The sequence below is a fragment of the Lepeophtheirus salmonis genome, chromosome 5, assembly GCF_016086655.4.
Source record: "Lepeophtheirus salmonis chromosome 5, UVic_Lsal_1.4, whole genome shotgun sequence".
NCBI lineage: Eukaryota > Metazoa > Arthropoda > Copepoda > Siphonostomatoida > Caligidae > Lepeophtheirus > Lepeophtheirus salmonis.
This window is the reverse complement of record NC_052135.2, coordinates 23,142,310-23,163,785: the sequence shown is the minus strand read 5'-3', so window position 1 is coordinate 23,163,785 and position 21,476 is coordinate 23,142,310. Positions and strand designations below refer to the sequence as shown.

General features: G+C 32.7%; 1 long non-coding RNA gene across 1 annotated transcript; it reads left to right on the top strand.

Annotated features, from left to right (window-relative positions):
• Positions 1-6,216: 6,216 nt before the first annotated feature.
• LOC121118328 (uncharacterized) lies at positions 6,217-7,068 on the top strand. Its single transcript, XR_005864401.1, has 3 exons — positions 6,217-6,353; positions 6,644-6,749; positions 6,832-7,068. It is a non-coding gene; the product is annotated as an uncharacterized lncRNA (long non-coding RNA).
• Positions 7,069-21,476: the final 14,408 nt, after the last annotated feature.

Sequence of the window (21,476 nt, the reverse complement as noted above, 5' to 3'; positions counted from 1 at the left end):
GACATATTTATGTCAATTTTTAGCATTGTATTCAAATTTATGGGATAAGTCAAGATATCCTAGAATTTTGACTATTGTATATAAGCTTTGTTTGATACAATAGACTTATACTGTCTCCTGTACGGCCTTTTAAATAAAATCTGTCAATTTCTGATTCTGTTATTGTAATGATTAATTTTGGGGACTTTAAATGCAACTTATAACGCACCAGAAGGGTTAATAAGAATAATTTATTATGAAAAATTGATGATAAATCGTCGAAGAATACAAATCTTTCGAACAGAATCAATTTTGAGAAAAACTATTCCTGTTCTCTTTTTAGTTGACATGAGTTGATAATTCACTATTATTATGTTCCATTTTTTAACGTGTCGTAAATCAATGACTTCCTAATGCATGTGCAGTGTACATGGTAGTATGTTTTTTAAGCTTAAAGGACAAAACAATTCAATTATTGTTTTATTGTTTGATTTGAAAGTCATTGCTCTGTAATGAAAAAAAATAACAAGACGTATTCCTGGTGAATTTCATGGAAACCTAAGTCATAGTTAATGGGCAATTTTTTTAGTAATTTGATTATATTATGTTTATTGAATCAACTCAATCAATCAGAAAATAAACAAATTTGTATCATCATCATCCTTGGACCTTGATAATTGTATGTCTTTGAAGTGCATCACTCATATTCATTCATCATACCTGTTATAATATATTTATAATGAAGAATGAACTAATTTCAAGAAACCCGGTTTTTTATATTTTAAAGGCTTTTAGACCTCAAATTCTCACTCCTCCCTCCAAATTTGACAAAGCCCTTGGTGTACAAGGTTTCTTCAAAAAATAAACTGACTTTGTTTTATTTTTTGAGAAATTTTTTATCTATTCATCAATATTGATGTTGTCCCCTTCAAAGTAATCCCCTTCGGATACAATATACTCTTGCCAACGCTCTTTCCAATCTCGAAGCACTTCTCATAAGCACTTTTCGGCATAGACTTGAGCTCTTCTAACGACAAAGTCGTTATCTCCTTAATCGTTGCAAACCTCCGTCCCTTTTTTTTGGGGGGATATTTCACTTGTTCCGACTCTAATATGAGGTTACCTTTTTGGAAATCAAAGTATGGGCTATTTCATTTTCTCCCCAAAATTATACAAGTTCTTTCTTATTCAAATTTCGTTTATTTTTAATCAAATGACGTTTTTTCGAAAAGGATAAGTCCTGTTTCGGGGCCCTTTTCCAGATTGCCTCAATAACCAATTCAGGATATTTGTTTAGAGATAATATTTATATACATTTTTAAAGTGTCCTTTTTATAAGAAAATTATATATTATGTTATTATTTCCAACGGGCCTACCAAATTGTCATACAGCTCCATAGCACCGTCCCTGTGTGCACATATATATCTTTAACTTTTGAGTAAGTCTACTTAACTGACTTGTACCTTCTAAATGCTATAGTTAGGTCCTTTAAGAGCTCGTTTTGTTATTTTAATTTATAGAGAATCTAAACCTTAAGGAAAGAGACGAAAGTATTTCAATGCGAAAAAAAACTACCCTAGGGAATTTAAACGCTTTCATTCTCTCCTCTGATAATTTTGGCTCTTTTAGATTTTGTCGTGGGAGATATTCACCACCTTATGTTTTTATATAAGTGGTTCGAACTTCACCTTTTTTATATACATACTGTCCTTATTAATCAATTTTTTTTAATAGAAGTTGTGTGAATCTGTGATTGTCCCATTGTCTTTTTTAGCAAGAATATCGTTTTAGTATTCATTGCTGATAGTAATTAGTCTGTTTTTACAAGTTACAACTTGTACATAGCATAAAAAATACGGCAGATATATATATATACATGTGATTGATTATTAATTAATTAATTAACTTAGAGTTAGTATTCCCAGTGTTAAGTGTTTGCTCTACCTTAAAAAGTTACAACATTAATTATAATCATTCCTAGAGATTTAATTCATTTTGTGAGCAAAATCATAAATCATAAACGTGTAATAAGAGACTAATATTCAAGTAATGGACAGCAGAAAACAGGTATTGTAGTCGCTGTTATGACATATGAAACCAGTATTACTGTAGTCACTCTTGACTTCCTATTCCTGCACTGTCTTTAGAATTTGCGTGTACCTACCTATATAATATCATATGTATATTCATATTTCCCGTTGATGTAATTTAGACTGTCCTGATTTCGGCTTGATATTTTTTTTCCCCTGCACAAAAACCTATTCTTTTGTTTACAATAAAAAAACTGACTTTGTAAAAGTAACGAACCTCTCTGGCCATTTTTGGCACAGTGCAGACCATTTTAGCTTGACAAATTGTATTTTTAGGTCTTCTCCACCGTACCAAATATAATATTATGAGCAAAACATTATGGCTTTTATATTTTTTATTACTCAGATGATCATTTAAAAATATTGTAAATCTTGTTTTTAACAATTGAAATTTAACTAAAATGTGCTCAATGATCTTTGGTTTTCCGGTTTTATCAAACATAAGACAATATAATGTTATTTCTTTTTGTTTAACGACTATTAACTCACCTAGGGTTAAATATTGATACAAACTGAATATTAAGAAATATAAAAACTACATTTTTTCCCCCTCATATTTGGAACGGGGACTCGCCGAGGCATATAAATTATAAATGGCCCCTTTGACACAGAATGCTTTTAAAAAAAAACTAAAACAGCATTTAACCCCCCAAAAAATGGTTTGAGAACTTTGCCAATGTCAGTTTTTTGATTCTCCCTAGTAGAAAAGGTCTTGGTGCAGATGTAGCAAAATCTAAGCCAAACATGGATCAGTCTAATGTGTTTAGGTACAATCAACATTCACAGCAGAAATGAGTATGTGTCTAGGTACATAGGTAAGTATCTACAATATTGTACATAAGCACCATAGAAGGCGATTTTTAAATGAAGAAGCTAGGTTTTAATTACATATTCAACTTTATTTATGTGTGTTATATGTATGTATAAATACATTCCCTTTTGTGGGAACCATTCTTTGAAATAGGGATTGGATTTTGACATTGAAGTATTTACAAGTCGTTTCGTTATTGTATCTTGCAGCCTTTTCTTCAATAAGAAAAAGGGAAAAAATTAAAATAAGTTGATATTTAGTCAATCCTGTGGAACTATTATTACTTAATAATTATTGGGAATTGTACACAGCTTCTTAGCAACCCTCAAAACACTGATAAAGGGACATATACAAAGTGTGGACTCAAGTTTTTGGCATTTTTTGCACCATTTCTCATCGGGGACGTCTGCAGGATGTTTTTTAAGGAGAAGGGGGGCATATTTTAATTTTTATAGAAGTGACAAGATTTTAACAAATTACCTTTTTTTAGAAAGAAAAGAAAAAAAAATCAATAAAATTTGTACAATACAATTTAAAAAAAATAAAACCCTAATTTTATGGGGGTAATGATACAAATTTCTCAAGTTGGGAGAAAGATAAGCCTAATACGTCCCTGCACATGTTCGCATTTGATACATATGAATGGGATGTGAATATTGACTAAATTGTGGTGAGCATAAATTAAAGAAAAAAAAAATTGTAGGTTTATAAGAGCAAAATATGAATGCTCTTATTAATTATTCCTTCCTATTTTGAAAATTCTAAATTATCAGCAAGGAGCCCTATAGGTTATAGAGTTATCGATCAGTACATATGTCGTCTCTCAATGTTATCTAATTTTTATGACATTCTCTCATGCAGGGTTGCTACACTCTCCTCAATTTAGACAATGTTTTCATCCCTACACATAAAGTGAGTATTTTATTATAGGTTGTGTTCGCAATTTCAATACCTCTTCTACCTCCTACCTGGGTACGTACATTTAGATAGCCCCCCGAAACAAATTTCAGCTTAAAACTTAATTCGAATTAAACCAATTAACCTTTAGAACACTGAATAGAGGAAAAGAAGAAGAAAAATCAATAACTGATCACAAAATATGTATATAGTAAATTTTTATATTAGTATGGTAATGCCGTATTTATCACTCATTATGGTAATAAGGAATTAAAATAAATTAAATTTATTCATTATTAGAGTTGTATAAAACATTACGTTAATGTGTGCGAGATTTCTTTTTAGTGATTTTTATTTATTTTCCGAAGCTGTTGACATAATTTTCTTTTATTTTTGAAGAAAGAACAATAAGTATAAAATAATCACTAGTGTCTTAAAGAAGAAAGGTATCTCTCATCCAGAACAAATCCTCATGAGAGTTAAGCTGTTTTCCTCAAAAAAATTCTTCAAATTATGATGATTAGCATGTCATTTCTCAGTATTTTTTATTTTTACATACCGGCAGGTCATATTCTATACATCTCTACTCATACGGAAAATTTTCATACAAAGTACCTGAGAAAATCTTATATATTAATACCTTGATATTATGCGTGTATTTAGGTACGATCAAAATAAGTAATATCATATGAATGATTGTATATGCATAAAACATGTACCTACGTATAGAGAGGAAATTCCTTTTTTTGAGGTCACGAGCCTTGAATCATTACGAGAGACACAGTAGAACTGACCTTCATTATTTACTCATTTTTGCAAAAAATAAAAGATATACATACACATTCTCTGCGTTTGTATGTGATAATGTATTAATAAATATTTCTTAGTGAGAAAATGAATCTGCTGTGTGATAGTGGCAAAAACCTAGGTAAACCTGATAAAGATTAGCAGGCCTTAAAAAGTAATAGTTAAGGCTCAATTATTTTATCCTATAGTAACCTTATTTACTAGGATTTTTCTTTGGGACATTGTGATTTTTTACAATTCTTTAACCATTTTGACAAAATGTAATTTTTTATAAATGCAAATTCGAGAAATAAAATTTAAAAAAGTCATAAATGATAAAATGGACGAATAACTTCCAAAATTTCCCAAAAAACTTTTAGCCGATTAATCTTTTTTTAGGAATGAAAAATTTAAATATATATCTATATATATTTTAGTTTTTTGAGAAAGGGGTGTTCAGTTCTTCTGGATTGCAAATCATTTCTTTCATAAAATTAAGAATTTTCTTCCAAGTACGTCTAAGGACTCCCTCCTTTAAATGCATGAATCCAAAGAATGTAGATTGTACTACTAGTATTAGGGTGAACATATTTTGATTTTCAAAAAGAGAACACGTTTAAGGGGGAGGGCATATTTTTAAAGTAATAATATTGATTTTTTTGTTAAATATATAAATGAGGCATGAGGTGTTAATCTATGAGAATGCACTGTATGATTGAGCTAAATATTAAATTGAAATGCTGAGTAATACAACTTTTATTTTAATGAAGTAAAATTTGTCTGAATGGATGGATGTTTGGATGACGTAAAGTAATTTTTGATTTTAAGAAATAACAATCTAGCCACGATGTGTGTAGCTAATGCTTAGCGTGTCATATTCAATTAAAAAAAATATATAATTTTTTAATGGAATAAAAAACTATTAAAAGAAGAGGAATGCAAAATCTATACTATTAAAACAAAGTTCATCGACACCTAATAACTCCAAGACGAGCCGGGTACTCTCGTTAGTATATAATAAAAATAATATATTTATCAAATATAAAGTAAAGGCTATTCAATTTATAATTGCTGCACATTAGAGTTGTGTAGAATTATGTATATTTTTTAATTTGTGAATGTCTGCTACTTATCAAAAGTTGTTCTTAGGTAAAAAAAATATGATGTGCAACTGAAATCATGAACTTTTGTATTGGTATTTGCTTTAATAATAAAGCGTGTCAACTCAAATAATAAAATCGATTTATCAGAAAACTCATGGTAAATAAGGGTAATTTAGCTCTGTTGTTTCAAATTACATAAAATACAGAATTGGAATATCCTGTTTGTTAAGAGAAAGAAACATGTATATGTTTCGAAATGTGGAATCTCTAAAAATAAATTTTTACCTATGAAAAATGGTTAGAATAATTTTTTGATATATTAGGTTAAGTAAAAAATTCTGAGCCTTTTTCGCTGGATGTCTTTAGCCAGTTATCTCACGATTAATACATTGCATCGAAAAAGCTTAAAATAAGCTGAAAGGTTAAGTGTACATTTAAATATTTCATTTACAATTTTGTGTTTGGTGAAGCCAGTTGTATGTTACAACGTTCCAAAATGGAAGTAAAAAAAAAGAGAAAATTCGATACATTATTCCGTATCACTACAACTAAAAAATTATGCTGTTTATGGACTCAATACACTATCGAATGCAACGGCAAAGCAGTGGTTCCCACTATTCCTTTCTGGTAATATGGACATCGAAAAGGTCAATAAAATAATGGAAATCATCGAATTGGACCGGCATGTGAGCACTTATTCAATTGCTCATGATCTGAAGAAATAAAATCAAGTGGATTATTCTTTATTTCGATATAAATGATAATCCTTTCAAAAAAAAAAAAAAATTCCAATTCTATTTTAATTTGATTCTCGACATTTTCTTCCATGAAACCGGATATTTCATGAATTTATAAAAAAGTATCTCTGTTTTGATGCAAATAGAGAATATGTCCGGGAAAAAGAGGACAATTGATCACCCTAATTTATATACATATGTACATATACAATTGTGAATAATTCCTAAGCTTTTCTTAGATATATCTACGTACATCTTTGGTTATGAAACATGGTATTTTATATGAAGTTCTGACTCATTGAATCAAAGGATGATCAAATATATTTGAATAGATCTCAATAATAAGTAAGAATTTATATCTATATGCATTGTACTGTTTAATGATGTGATTCCATGCATCATTATTATTTTTCTTACTTATTTCTAGAGGGCGTCACTTTTATATTTATTGTATGTATATGGAATGAATTAAGTTCATCGATAATCCCCGGTCAATAAATATTCGTGAATCGTGACTATGTGGAGATGGATTATTTGCACTTGTTAAAAGAAGGGTCTATAAATTATAATACTTGTACATACAAGTTGAAAGTGCACATTTGTGAATTGAAAGAAAATTAATTAGTCAAACGGATGGATTAAAGTATAAATACTAGTATTGGGTTATGACGAATACGATTTGTGTTTGACTGAACTAATTTCTACAAGTTGAGTGTGGATTGGTTTCTACTAGCGATGGGTTTAGTTCTAAACATTCTAGACCGGTGCGATACTATTATAATTTTTAGTGGACAAAACTAATTCGGTCTGTTAAAGAAGTTCGGACTAGAATAGGCACAAAGAAAAATTCGGTCTGGATCGTCCTCATTTAAAATTAAGTCAAGTTTTGTACAACTCATAAATGAGGAATGGGGAGAAAATCAGTCAATACTTTGCAACCAAAAAATCGGTCCACTATTTAAAAATGATTAGATTTTGGTCTAGATTCTAAAATCGCTGTCTGACCGAAATATTGGTCCAAATCGACCGAGAAAAATCACTTATGATCGAATTGGGAAATAATTGGTATTGGACCAAGTCCTATACTAGTATCAACACTAATACATGCTCCATATATTTATTAATAAATATTTGTACCTACGTGGTGGACTTATATGTATACATATCATTGAATTAGTTGTGGATGCGTGCAGTTAATCCAGAATGCCATGTGTGGTTGTACTCACGGTATTAAAAATGAGGATAAACGGGTTACATCAATTGTGGTATCAAAAGATGGAATAATGTAACGGGTGGGTACAAGTTGCTGGTGCACGACTTTGGGGTGCTATAACTTTGTTATTAATCGTCGAAGAAAGTTCCATATTGGTAGAGGTTGCATTAAACCTCAATTAATGTTGCGTAGAAAATAAGTTTGTCTTGATTCTTTGATTTTGTCAATGAATGTGGCAAAAAATGAAGCTCTAGGATTTGGGGTGCCAAGCAAACTGTCTTTCTCTTCAGGAGTAGCTGTGATGTAAGAAACATGGAGTGAGCATAAAGACAGGAAAGGTAGAGAAGATCGGATGGAGTCGACAATCCCCCTCTGCTCATTATGTTGATGAACTCTTTCAGGTCTACGTACTGATTTGTTGGACTATCGAAGGTTATTGAGTCCGGAGGTGTGTCTCTGATTACCATTAACTCACGGCATTATGTACAACTGATCTTCTTCTTCAAAGAAAAACCAATATATCCAGCAAAAATGTAGACAGCATTACTCTCTCCCTTGGAAGCTAGTTCCTGGAGGTCATTTGGGTGCCAGTTAGTCAAAATGAGCTCAGCTTTGACCAGGTCTCCATCCTGCAGAGCTTTAATTTCTGAAGTTTTCTGAAATTTAAAAAAGTAAATTATTGTAATGATATTATTATATTGTAAAAATAAGTAATACCTAAATAAAGAAGCTTACTATTAAAAAATATCTTATTTACCTAAGAATTTGACAAGACTCAGAATACGAATCTTTTTCTCTGCTTCCAGGATCTGTCTCACGTTGATGTAGTAGATACCTCCAATTAGTTTTCTGTACTAGCTGAACCTTCTTTCGATGGGATCAGACTGGAACATGCCGAGGAGTACATAGGAGAAGTCTTCATCTAGGAGAAGATACTCTGCTAGATCTGCTGCGGCTAGGCATGTCTGCTTTGTTGCTATGAAGGCTTCTTCTGAGAGGTCAGGTGCTTTACTGTTTTGCCACTCAATGAGAAAGTTGACAAAATCTCTCAAGAAAGAGAGGCCAAGTTTGTTTTTTGAATATTTACTAGCTGTTGGTTTGGTGAAAAGGAGAGCCATTTGCTCACGAATGAAAGAGAGCTTAGAAGCTTGAGTAAGTTCAATCTCTGAGGAGTTGAGAAACTTCACTAACTTGTTGAGAATGTCTTCCCAGGTTTCTTTTTGATTCAATTCTTCTTTTGCTCCCAGAAAGGAAGCCGAATTGTTGGCTTGAATCACAGTGTTGACCTTCCTTGTGAGGTGATGTGTGACACTGACTTTTTGTCAATCAACACACCAGAGTGGTACATTTTGAATGGCATATCTGTCTCAAACTGGATGCTGATACTAGTTGGGAGCCCAATTTCTCATCATGGGATAGCTTAAAAAGGGCAACACTTGGTATTGTGATGAGGATGAAGTCTGATGGGAGTATTTCCTTGGCCAATTTGTCACCAAGTTCTTCCACGGAGAAGACTGACTCCTCAATCAAGAGTTCAAATTCCAGATCCTGTTATAGGTCATTGAACTGTTGAGCCCAACGTAACGTGGTCATAGCTTGAGTTGGCTTTGATGATGCTTAAGGAGCTGAGAGGTAGCTGGGGCAGTTTGGCCATAGGGATGGTACTACATTTGGTTTGAGGTACCTATAAAATAAGGACAGTTATAAGCATACTATCTTCCCAACATTTTTTACAAATTATCAATCGCGAAAACGGCAACCCATACAGAACGCATCAAAAGTGAGCAGCTGTCTTACCTCTTCTTTAGAGCCTTGCCAAGGGTTTGACTTCTTTTTGACTAACAGATGAAATCAGAGTCGTTCAAATGCAAGAACACAGCTTTGTACTTTTGGATGGTGCCTAATCTGCTATCTTCAGATCTGTTTTTTTTGGAATGGCTCTCAGCCAGGCGGTATCAAATCCGGGGTTTCTCTCTTTGTTTGTCCACAGATGGATCGCAACACCAGACTGTTATGGCTCGTTGTCATAGCCCGTTCTACACTCTGAAGCACAATACTTAGTGGACATGATTGGAATTACAAAACACATTAGAGATGGCGTCCCCAATGTAACAAATATAAGTTAGTTATTATCTTACCAAACACGTTGGATTGTTTTTTTTTTCAATATGTTGCACGCGTATTTGAATTCATGTTTGCTCGTGCCCAGCCCTGCTTACAGGAGTCCTTGGAATAACGCAAAAAGACGATAGAAGGGCATATGAAGATGTGGAACAAATTCAAGAAGAAATCAGAGGGCCGTGTTCTTGTCTTTTCCGACGAAAAAATCTATTCGGTTTATAAATACCGTAATCGAAGGAACGACAGGTACGTATGTACATCTTAGCTAGCTCTGCCAATCTTTTTGATAGATTTGTAAGTAAATAAAAGCATCTTACCAGCCAAATGATGGATCTATTTTGTTAGGAGTGATGGGAAAGCTTTTTCTCCCATAAAATGTCGATGCTAATGACTACAAGCAAGTACTTCAGAGTCAAGTTCCTCCAAGAACCTCCTTGATTTCAGCATTTGAGGGGAAATTGAGAAGGTTGCCTGTGCTAAATCTTACCCAAATTTGGAGTCTGTAAAGGCTGCAGTTAATGCAACCTGGACCAATATGTCTACAAACTTTGTCTAGAAGACCTTTGCGGCTTTCAGAACAAGAATTTACATGTACATTGAAGCTAAAGGCTCAGTTTTGAGAAATGAATCATCCTTAAGGTGTCCTTAATAACTAACAAGAAGCTTTTTTTTACGAATTCATTTGTGACCTTGGCATCACTTTTAATGTTGTGCATCTGGCGTGCACCAGCTACTAGTTCCCATCCGATACATAGGTACTACTAGCAGAAGTGAAAAAAAATTATTATACTACAAGTCCAGGTCAAGTCACATGTCTTTTCTTAAAAGTACAAGCCCAGTTTGAATTCATATCTTGTCCTTAATTATTACATAGTAAAAATAGTATACATGGTTGTAGATAATATAGAGTAAAAAAATTAAAACATTTGATTTGGAAATTCAATAAATTCTCAAGTCTTCAAAATATGGATTCGAGTCCAAGTTGAGGCACAAAGGTTGATCTAATTTCTATGTCTCTGAGTATTAGTCTCGTGTCAACTAGATAATGTATCTACTCCATTTAAATTGTGACTCAATTTCCAAATTAAAAAATCAATAATATTTTGGTAGGTTTGGTTTTGAATAACTAAAGCCAAGGAATACCGAATTGTACATGAAAATCTGAACACTTTGTATTTTAAAATTCAACAAGATATAATCTATTAATTAACAATAAATTCAAACAAAAATAATACTATAAATAGACGTGTGTCTGAGCTCTCTTAATCATTTACATAGCGGCAATGATGGCTTCCAGGCAATGGGGGAAGGTCATCACTGCAGATGTGTTCCTCATTTAAATTGTCCCGGTGAGGGCTGTCAGTAGCTTTAAGGGTATCAGTGATTGGATGACAGATACTGCAGGTCTTTTCCTCGACACGCACCCAAAAGTTGGGTCGATGGGGTTTTCATCAGGGGGTCTAAAAGTGTAAAAAAAGAGTCCAAAATACTCATTCAAATGAGTTTTGCAATAGAGGAGATGAGTTTCTCTCATTAGCGGTGTCAAAAGTGGCCTCTCCATCCTCACAAGACCCCCTCATGCCGGGGGATTGCCCTCCGGTACCAGCGTGGCCTTTTTGACAGAGCCCTCTCCAACATTTTGGACTTTCTAATGGTGTAGACGTGGATTCTGGAGACGCCCAACTGCTTGGAATGCACGAATTGAAATCAACTTAAAGTGTCATTTTCTCAACTTATACGTAGGCCTGTCACCTCAAGTTTGTTTTGTATTGTAGCTAATTGTTTATGCATAAAAATATCGAAATACTGGTCCATGTGAAATGGACCCGCTACTAATCAATGTGAGCAAACTTTCGCTCCTCCTGTGTCTCAATCAAGGCATATGGGATAGATGACTTATAGACATTTAATAAGCACACAATGACAGATATTATTGATGGATTTGACGTAAATTGCTCTCAATGATAGCCTTCAAGCGGCCACAGAGGGAGGAGTACTCTCTGGCAATCCTTCTCAAGAGCTTCCACTCCTTCTCCACGGAGGACTTCAGGTCAATGACATTGCTGTGGTGGGATCTGCGGGACTCGACTTACCACCAGATAGAATAATCCAAAGTATTCAGATGGGGGCGCTGGGGAGGCCAGAAGTGCATGGGCCAAAACTACATGTTCTCTTCCATCTAGGCTTGTACAACATTAGCTTTGTGGTTAGGTACCCCCATCCTGCTGGAAGACGTAGGACGCCTTACCTGATCTTGAGGACCTACAGGAGTACCTTGGTTCTCAAGATCTGTAAGTAGTCAGCCGCCGTCAGCCTGTACTCAGGCTTGAACAAAATCGGCAGCATTTTGTCTCTAGTCAAAACCACAATCCCAGGCATCATCACAGAGACCGTATGTTTTGTCTTGGACACGTTGCAAAGTTATTCGGAAGTGTGTTCAAAGTGAACAATCCGATTTGTCTATTTGTTGAAGACGTGGTAGATAGTGAATGTTTTTTCATCCGAGAAAAAGATCACACGGTTGCCATGATGCTTCAGGTTGTTTAGGAGGCGTTTGGCCCACTCCATACGGATATCTTGTTGGTGTTGCGTTGTTAATGGTTTTTCCACGTACCTCTGGGACTTTCCCCTGACGGCCTTGATCGCCTTGGACACAGTGGAGGAAGCCGCTGACTTCTTTTGTTTTTGTTGCAAATTTGGCTATGGACACGGTGGGCTTGGCCTCAAACGCCCTCTTGTCCACTTCTGGAGTCAGTTTGGCTCAATTTTAAGGCTTTCCCCCTCTTTCATGAGCTTTCAGACCCTTTAGATGGTGTGCCTCTTTAGATGTGATCCCAACAAGCTTGACAATTTCAGGTGTGCTGTGACCAGTGCAAATCAAAGCAGCAATCAGACTTCTTTTTGCTTTCATTTTTGTTTACAGAAATGATGGAGGCGATTGCAATAGCTCATTCAAAAGCTTAAAAAGTCAGCTGTCGCGTGAAATATCGGAAATTTACGAATTACAATCACAATACATCGAAAAATTAATTTATAGTAGTGGTACATCCATTTCGCACGACCCGGTATGAATTAATTTCAAATACTCAACCTTCATTAGTTGTTCAGATATGAATGGACCACCCAGTACACTAAAACTTTTAATGAGTCTTCAAGAATCATAATTAGTATGATTTAAATACTCTGTATAAATAGTAAATTCACTTTCTTTTTTTCTTTGATTGTTTTTACCAACTAAAGGGATTTCGTTTTTTTTTCGATGTATTCGTAGAAAAGTTATTAAATGAAAGAGTGAATTGAATTAAAACAATTGTGTACTGAATGTTTTAAGTAGTTGAAATCACTTTTATTGTTTTGATGATATCAAATAAATAGAACAACATTTTATTTTTTTAAATTCCTTAATAGACTCATTATGTATGATTGTTTTAATTCGATTCCCTTAGTCATTTCATTACAGTATTAAAATTTCCCCTGCTTTGAACTACTAAATATGGAAAAGGAAAAGAAAAATAGAGAACATGTTTCATGTATAAAGATCATTTATTGCTCAACTTCAACAAAGAATACCATTGATGACTCTTTAAAAGTTTAAGTCCCGAGATTCTTGCTTCATAATCCTATCCTTATTTAACAAACTGATCCTTTAATATTAAGATAAGTCCTAATTTAATGTGTTAAAATTGTAAGTATTTAATTTTTGACCCATTGTTTGGGCTAACTTCCTGGATTATTAAGTGGTCCGGCAACAAGACAGCGCTCCTTCCCACACTGCCAAGATGGTTGAGCAAAAACATACATTTCTGCCCCAAAAGAATTATAGTCCCCGTTTTTACCCAACAAAAACCATTTGGACTACGCATTCTAGTCGCATGTAGAGACGAAACCTGTGCACTTAGGTACCATTAATGCGACCATAAAGAAACAGTGGGCCGTATGTGCAACGAATACATAAGAAGGACGTGCCATCCTTTAGGAGGCGTCTTGAGGCCATCGTGGACGCCAGAGGAGAAAATATCACGTTACAGCGTGTCTGCAAATATTTTTGTGGTGACCGGTATTTTTTCCGCTAACATGTTCACCCCCTACATTTTTTCCGCTGGTAATTTTCCCTCGAGGAGATTTTATCGCATGACATCTTCGTCGCTTTACTTTTTTCGAAATGGAACTCTGAATTTTGTACAATCTAACAGTAAGTATTCATTTTTTTTTAAATCTAATCATAAAATATGATTCTATTTTAGCTAAACATATCAAGAATTATGATACACAACTCATTAAATAGCAAAAACAACTGCTTAAATTGTCACAACAACGGGGGGTAGTAGCTTTGGATGGTTCGCAACTAGTTTGTCTGAGACTAGTTTCTTCACTTAAAGACTTGGTTATGATCATTAGGTTTTTCAATATTACATAGTTAATAAATATTACTTTTTGTTAACACTTAAGGCTTAGCTATGGTTGATAGGCTCCAAGAAATGGTGTTCAGAAAACTCATAAAAGGCAAAAACAACTGCTTAAATGGTCACAACAACGGGGGTAGTTACATTGGGCGTAACATTATAATTAGCAATTGTGTGTATCCTTCATGATAATAGTATGTTGTTAACAAGCATAAATAACGGAGAAAAAATATTTTTTGATGCTCTTAATAAGGAGTAATATCGCCGGTCATTACTACATAATTAGCTTTTACTCTAAATCTTTAAGATGTCATGTTAGAAAACTACATTTAGTCAAGAATGGTTGTCTGAATTGTCTTATCAGTTATAAAGGAGTCTTATTTTTATATCTAAGATAAGTAATTAAGGTTTAAAATTTGACTGCATGGATTAACTTTTCTTTTTTGAAATAAACCTGAAATAAATGAAAGTAGGATTCTAAAAGCTATTCCTACTAAGATTGGAAGAAGAGATGGATTTAATTCAAGCATTTTTTTTATCAGTATATTTATTGTCTAATTTTATGATTTTGACATTTACTTTATTATTAATAATTATTTAGATCTCATCTATAGAGTTATATCTATCCTGTGCAGAATTGTATATAGCAACTTACACATGAGGAAAAGGGGTCATAATCTTTTTAATTAAACTCTACGTCTGGCTTGTGTTTTGCAACCTAAAGTTATGACATATTGAACTGAATTCCGATGCCACAACAAGAAAATATTATTTGGATCAATCTATTATTTTAATATTTTGTATTTATCATTTATTGTTATTATTAGTTATATAATTCTAATTGCTTAATTTTGTATATTTAACATAAATGTATGATGGTTTATTTTTTAGTATCTACAAAGATTATATTTAATTTAAGCCTTCTTTTTTAAACTTGGAACTTCAAATATATTTCAAAATACTCTACTTTGTCGTTTCATTAGTTATTATTCCGAGAATATGGTTCATAATTAATTACAATTTCATGGAGTGTGACGTTTTAAATCTACTGTAACGAATAAAAAAATGTCTAAGTAAATTATACGTAGCATGTCTTTATTAAACATTTTGCTAATAAATACTTTCGTTATACCCTCAAAAATCATAATAAAGCAGGCAGCTGATAATCCCATCAGTATTTTAAACAATGATACCATAAGTATTTCCCCCTTCTCCTTACACGTGTTTTTCTTTACAGGATTATCAACTTTAAATTTATATATATTATAAGGAAAAGGAGTAAGTAATCACGGATCTGGGATGTTGAGTCTATTTCGAAAGGACTCATGGATTTTTAGCTCGTTAATGAATCATATTCGTGGCCTAAGTTAAGGATTGAAGAATTGGAAAAAACTCCATCGATAGAAAGAAAGGAATATTTATTGATGAATCATTATTCATAGCTCCTTCCTAAGATGGTGGGTCGCCTCATATTTCTCTATCGTATCTACTGTTACTATCAATGGAGATTAAATAGCTCACCAAGGTGCATCTCTTTTCTTGAATTCATCTCACTTGGCTTTAGTATTATACCATTGTGTAATATATATTTTATTAACATTAGTTAATACGATATTGCTACTGATTCTTTCATTCTTTGTAGACTCCGCCTCGACTTCCTTCTCAAGCTGGAAATCCCCAAAGAATCTTATAAGGGCAAACTACTTTAAAATATCTCTATCCCAGATGGTCGGTAAAGTCCTCATGCTGGACTATCTCTTAATCAACGATCTCTTTTGTATATTTCTTGAATTTACTCTATCATTCTTCAGAAGCCTATTTTTCCCTCTTGGAACTCTGTCTCTCTCGATCATGCTCAATCAAGAGGTTATCTTATGTATCTTGTATGGATGATTGTTCATTGGAAAAAAAAACATCTGCCCTGGAGGATACCATGTTTTCATTAATCTTACGTGTTATGGAGTACGACTTTTTATACTTAACTTATTATTTTTATTTTACGAAATTTTGCATTTTTATTTATATATCATCTACATATTTATAGATCAGCTCAGGAGAAGCCGATAGTTCGTCTTATGTTTATTATTATTATATATATATACTTATGTCATTAGTTATAATTCATATATCTCTAATTTTCTATAATTACGATTATATACATTGTTTTAATTATTAAAATAAGAAGTCACATAAAGTACAAAATACATAAGTGATGGTAAAATTCTAAAATGTATGGAGATTCCAGGGAATGCTTCTCATATATTTTAATTTTTCGATTGGATTGTAATTTAATACTTGTCGTTGGAGTCTTTCAGTTATGTCTTTGTAATTTTTTTTTCTAAAGGTGCTGTCCCCTCTTTCAATATCCACTTTTTTTTTTGGGGGGGGGGGGAATTACCTCTTTAAAAAAAAAAAAAAATTATAATTTTTCATAAATTTGTGCGCATGCTTGTGATTGAGCTTTGAAATGCATTTTGAAACCCTTCAATGCTATTGTTTGTTCTGTTCTTTCCACTTCTCGTTCGTTCGTTCATAAACGTTCCATGATCTAATGGGAAAAGTGGGTTGTATTCTTCTTAACTTTACTAGAAATACACATAATCTCTCATAAATATTATTTATGTTATCCCTCAAAAATGGGGCATTACAAAGCTCAATCACAAGCATTAACATGCCAAAAGTCAATGAGTTCTTTCGAAATAGACTCATCATTCCAGATCCGTGATTCCTTACTCCTTCTCCGGATAAATAATAAAGTATAAACAGGACAAGATTACAGATTACTTTTTATTATTTATGAATTATTTCATCACTATTTTCCTTTTCTTCTCTTCTCCCTTAGTTATAGAATGAATCTGATTGAAGTGCAATTGTAAAGTTCGAACCGATAATATAAAAATATAAAAAGGCGACAAAGTTGTCATGCGACAAAATGTCCTCGAGGAAAAATTAACAACGGGAAAAATGTAGGGGGCCAAAATATTAGGGACAAATGACCTAGAACCATTTTTTGAAAATTTCAAGTGGCTACGGAAATATATTTAGTTAAATATATTAAATAAGTATTGACTTTTTATATTTCAACATTGAACCTGGTATACCTAATCGGGTTAACTCCATTAGACTAATATTGAAGGATTTAATTTAAAAAAACTACAATAGTTCGTAAAAACTGTTTGGTCAGAAAATTCTTTTAGGTGTGTTAATGTATTTATGAGACGCATCTCATAAATACATTAAAAAACAAAATGACTTGTAGGAATTAACAACTATAGAAAGATAAAATAATCTTATCTTGGAATTCCATTAATAAAATAAACATGAATTGGTAAAGACTAAATAAAGCAAAATGGCCTTCAATTACATAACGACAAAATATTTTTTCTCTACAGTCTATGAGTATTGTTCCATTAAAAAAAACATGTTGCCATTAATGCTAAAGTACATTTGAGAATAACTATTGAATTATTGAAAAGAATTGACTTACGATGAACCAATTTTGAGTCTTTTTTCTGTTTCTTTTTGTTGGAAAGGTTGCAGAACAAAGTGATTAAAAATTAGTGAAGCCATTATTGTTTACATATTGGCAGTGGGCATGTGTGGCAGCTATATCTTTTTATTTTCAAATTTCAAACTCAAGTCAATACAACACTTAAGTGCATGCATCAAGAAGTCATCTATTCTCTTTTCGAGAGTGGTATCATTCAAGGAAGAAAATCAAAGAATAATAAAAATCTTAGGTTGGTGGCAACAAATGATTTTCCGATAAGGTAAAAATTAGGTATATTATTACATAGATAGTCGTATATTATAAATTGAAGTATGAGATCTAACAAAATGAGGTGGGGGGAGTTGAAGTGAATGAAAATAAATGACCCTGGATTTACAAAATAATATCCTCTTCATCATTGTCCATATGCACACATACACAAAAGCCCCCAAATCTCATATAAGGACATAATTTAAAGATTGAAATAAGTCAACTCTCATCTATTACCTAATAAATATTCATTTTAACATTATATTTTCAATCTTTCCCCCTCCCTTCGCACTGCGTTTTTGTACGTAGTACATGCGTGGCAAATGAATTAGTGTTGGGGTTCAGGCTGAAAATCCTAGAACGGTCTGAAACTGTTATGGTTTTTAATAGACCGAACTAATTTGCCCCTTTAAAGTAGTTCGATCTGGACCAATCTCAAAGAAAGATTCGGGCTAGACCGTTCCCAAAGAAAAATCGGGTTAGATCGGTCTCTCACTTAGGATAGGATGCCTTAAATTTAAATTTTAGAGAAAATAAAATGAAGTTTGGCCTTTAAGAGGGTGAATATGTTATAAATATCCTACCAGCAGTTGTTTTTGTAGATATAAAGGACATCAGTCTATGGTATTTACCGGTTAAATAAATGAATTGCTGATGAGGTCAAGTGTGTTTCAAAATTGTGAACATTAAACCTTTATTAACATCATATGAATTTAAATGTGTTGCATAATTCATATTAGCACTGCTCATAAATCAGGGGAAACGGGGATAAATATGTCGGCAGATTGAGACCGAAAAAAATCGGTCAAAGTATTGAGACCGAGAAAATCGTTCCACTATTTGAAAACGATTAAATTTCGTTCTACGATCTAAGCATGCAGTTTGGACCGAAATATCGATCCAAATTGATGTAAAAAAATCACCTACGACAAAATCGGGGGAAAATTCGGTCTCAGACCTAGTCTCAACACTAAAATGAACCTAAAGTCTCATTCCCCCTTTTTGATTTGTATCTTATTTTTATTCTTCTTTAAAACTTTACCTTTATTATTAAAATTAAGAATGAAAAAACTGAACACTATACATAGATACAATGTACGTTCCTTCTATATATATATATATATCTTTGCATATTCCAACATAAAATGCGGCTAAAAAAGATATTCCTAAGACGGAAAAAGTCACCATCTGTCACATCGCCTTTCTACTACATGTATATTAAACCATTATTTTATAATATACTGGGTGTCTTCATTGGGAAATGGGAAACAATAGTATATATGTATAATATCTAGGAACTAGTGTTGAAACTCGGTTCCAAACCTATTTTTTTAACGTTCGTCTTAACCCTTTCATTACGAAGGTGGAAATACTAAAGATAAAGATGACACAAGTATCAACCCATTTGTGAAATAAAAATAAAACAAAGCCTTGAACATTCCGACAAAATAATAAACATTGCAGCAAGGATGATTTTATGATGGTTATAAATAATAATTCCTATTAAAATATTTGACAAACCTTACAGAAGGATCCATCATTAATTAGAGTACTCATTAGACAATAAATACAACTTAATGATAAAAAGCTTGAGAGGCCTATTTATTCAATTTTTGATATGAATATGCATTTGTAATGAGGAGGTATATTAAGTAGACAGAATGGCCCTTTTGTCGAGCCCAGATATTGGAATGTGGATAGACATCTAGGTAGGGAAGATCAGGAAGAGTTGCAAGTAGCAATGATTCTTTTTTGACTTAGTTACAGGATAATTGCAAAAGTTGACTCAGAAAAAAAAAAAAATATATATATATATATTTTTGAGGAAGAATAATTAGTCCTTTCAAGGTCTTGAATTATGAACCCTGGGTGTATTATAGATTTAAATTATGGATCACTGATGAGTATAATAGTTGGAAGAAACTCAACCTCACAGCCCTCCACAAGACCCTGCCCTATCTAAAAAAACATGCCTGCCCTGAATCATAAATATATAAAATTAATTAAGAAGAATAAATAACAAGAGAAAAGGTGCCGCACTTGTTACAACAAACCCATTGTACTTAGCCTTATTATATATCAATAGTTTTGAATATTGATAAAAAATGTAAGAAAATTACTTTTACTCATCAATATCAGTTTATATTTATATAATATCTGAAAGAAAAGTTGACAAAAATTGTTGATGTTTTCCTACACTAATCTTCAGTATATTATACAATGTAATGTGTAGATTTTTTGTTTTGTAGCTTTTTAATACTAGAACGAGAGCACCTTCCTTGACGGACTGCTGGTACCTAAAATGGTTCCAGCTGTTTTTAAGCGATACAATTTAGTTAATTTGCCAGAAACATTATTTCAAAAACGTTTAATGAATATTCTAAATATACTTTTAAAAAATAACAGTAAATCCTCACTAGAACGACGACGTGGGTACAGTTTCTCCCTTCACAAACAGTTGCTATTAAAAATGATACCACTCAAGTTTCAAAACTATGCTATCCAACAAAATAATGATGTGTGGGTTTATTTTGACTAATATAGTTACAATTCAACTATTAACTTACAGCAACACATTAAAAGAATGGATTCGGATATGTCTGAGTACATGCTTGATCAAGTAAAAATTGGCGTTTACGAAAATGATTAGACAATCCACCGAGGTAGCATAAAATGTTGAGGATAATTAATAAGGATATGGATCCGAAGCTTCGTCTAGACGTAGTACTCATATACTTAGAAAAATAAAGTACATTTTGGTAGGCTACGGCTTAAAAATTTCATAATATCTAATTCGACAAAGTAAAAATGCTATCAAAATGATAACATCGTCGTTCTAGTGTTAATGTTCGAAAAATGTGTCTTTCGCAACTATCTCCGGTCTTCCCTACATACATATCTAAAATAAGACAAGTGATGGAACCTCTCCAAGGCCTATCCCAGTTATTCAATTTGCATATTGCTTCTACATATGGATACGTATATTATTTGAGTTTAATTGTTTACGTTTAGAGGATTTCAGACTTCATAATAAGGTATAAAAACAGACTCTGTTAAAGAAAGGAAGATGAATGCCCAAAAAATGCTCCTTAAATACAATACTTTATTGTTTTCAAACCATTATAATAATAATATTTGACTAGTATCATTATAATAGGGGCTTTAAGGCGTTGCACCCAGATTCACAGGGGTTGTTCTTTTATTGCAAATAAAAACAAAGTGCTTAACTCACTAAACATGCCTATAACATCAAGGACATCCGGAGAGAATAAAACTGCATTTTTCAGTCATTTAGATTAAAATTAAATACCTTATTACTGAGGAATCAAAAATGTTTTTATTTATTCAATCTTAAATTGATGTAGGCTAATTTCATCTTGTGTTTTTTTATGTTATTGTTTTTAGTTTTTGGCACAAATAAAACAATTATCTGCAATTATGTAGGAACTTATATTACCAACAGGTAACTATCCACACTTTGGCTCTCATTTTTTTTATCTCATGATGACTAATTGGTGTCATCTATTCGGCAATCCCTTGTTCTCTGTCACAAATGTATAAGTCTAAGATATGTA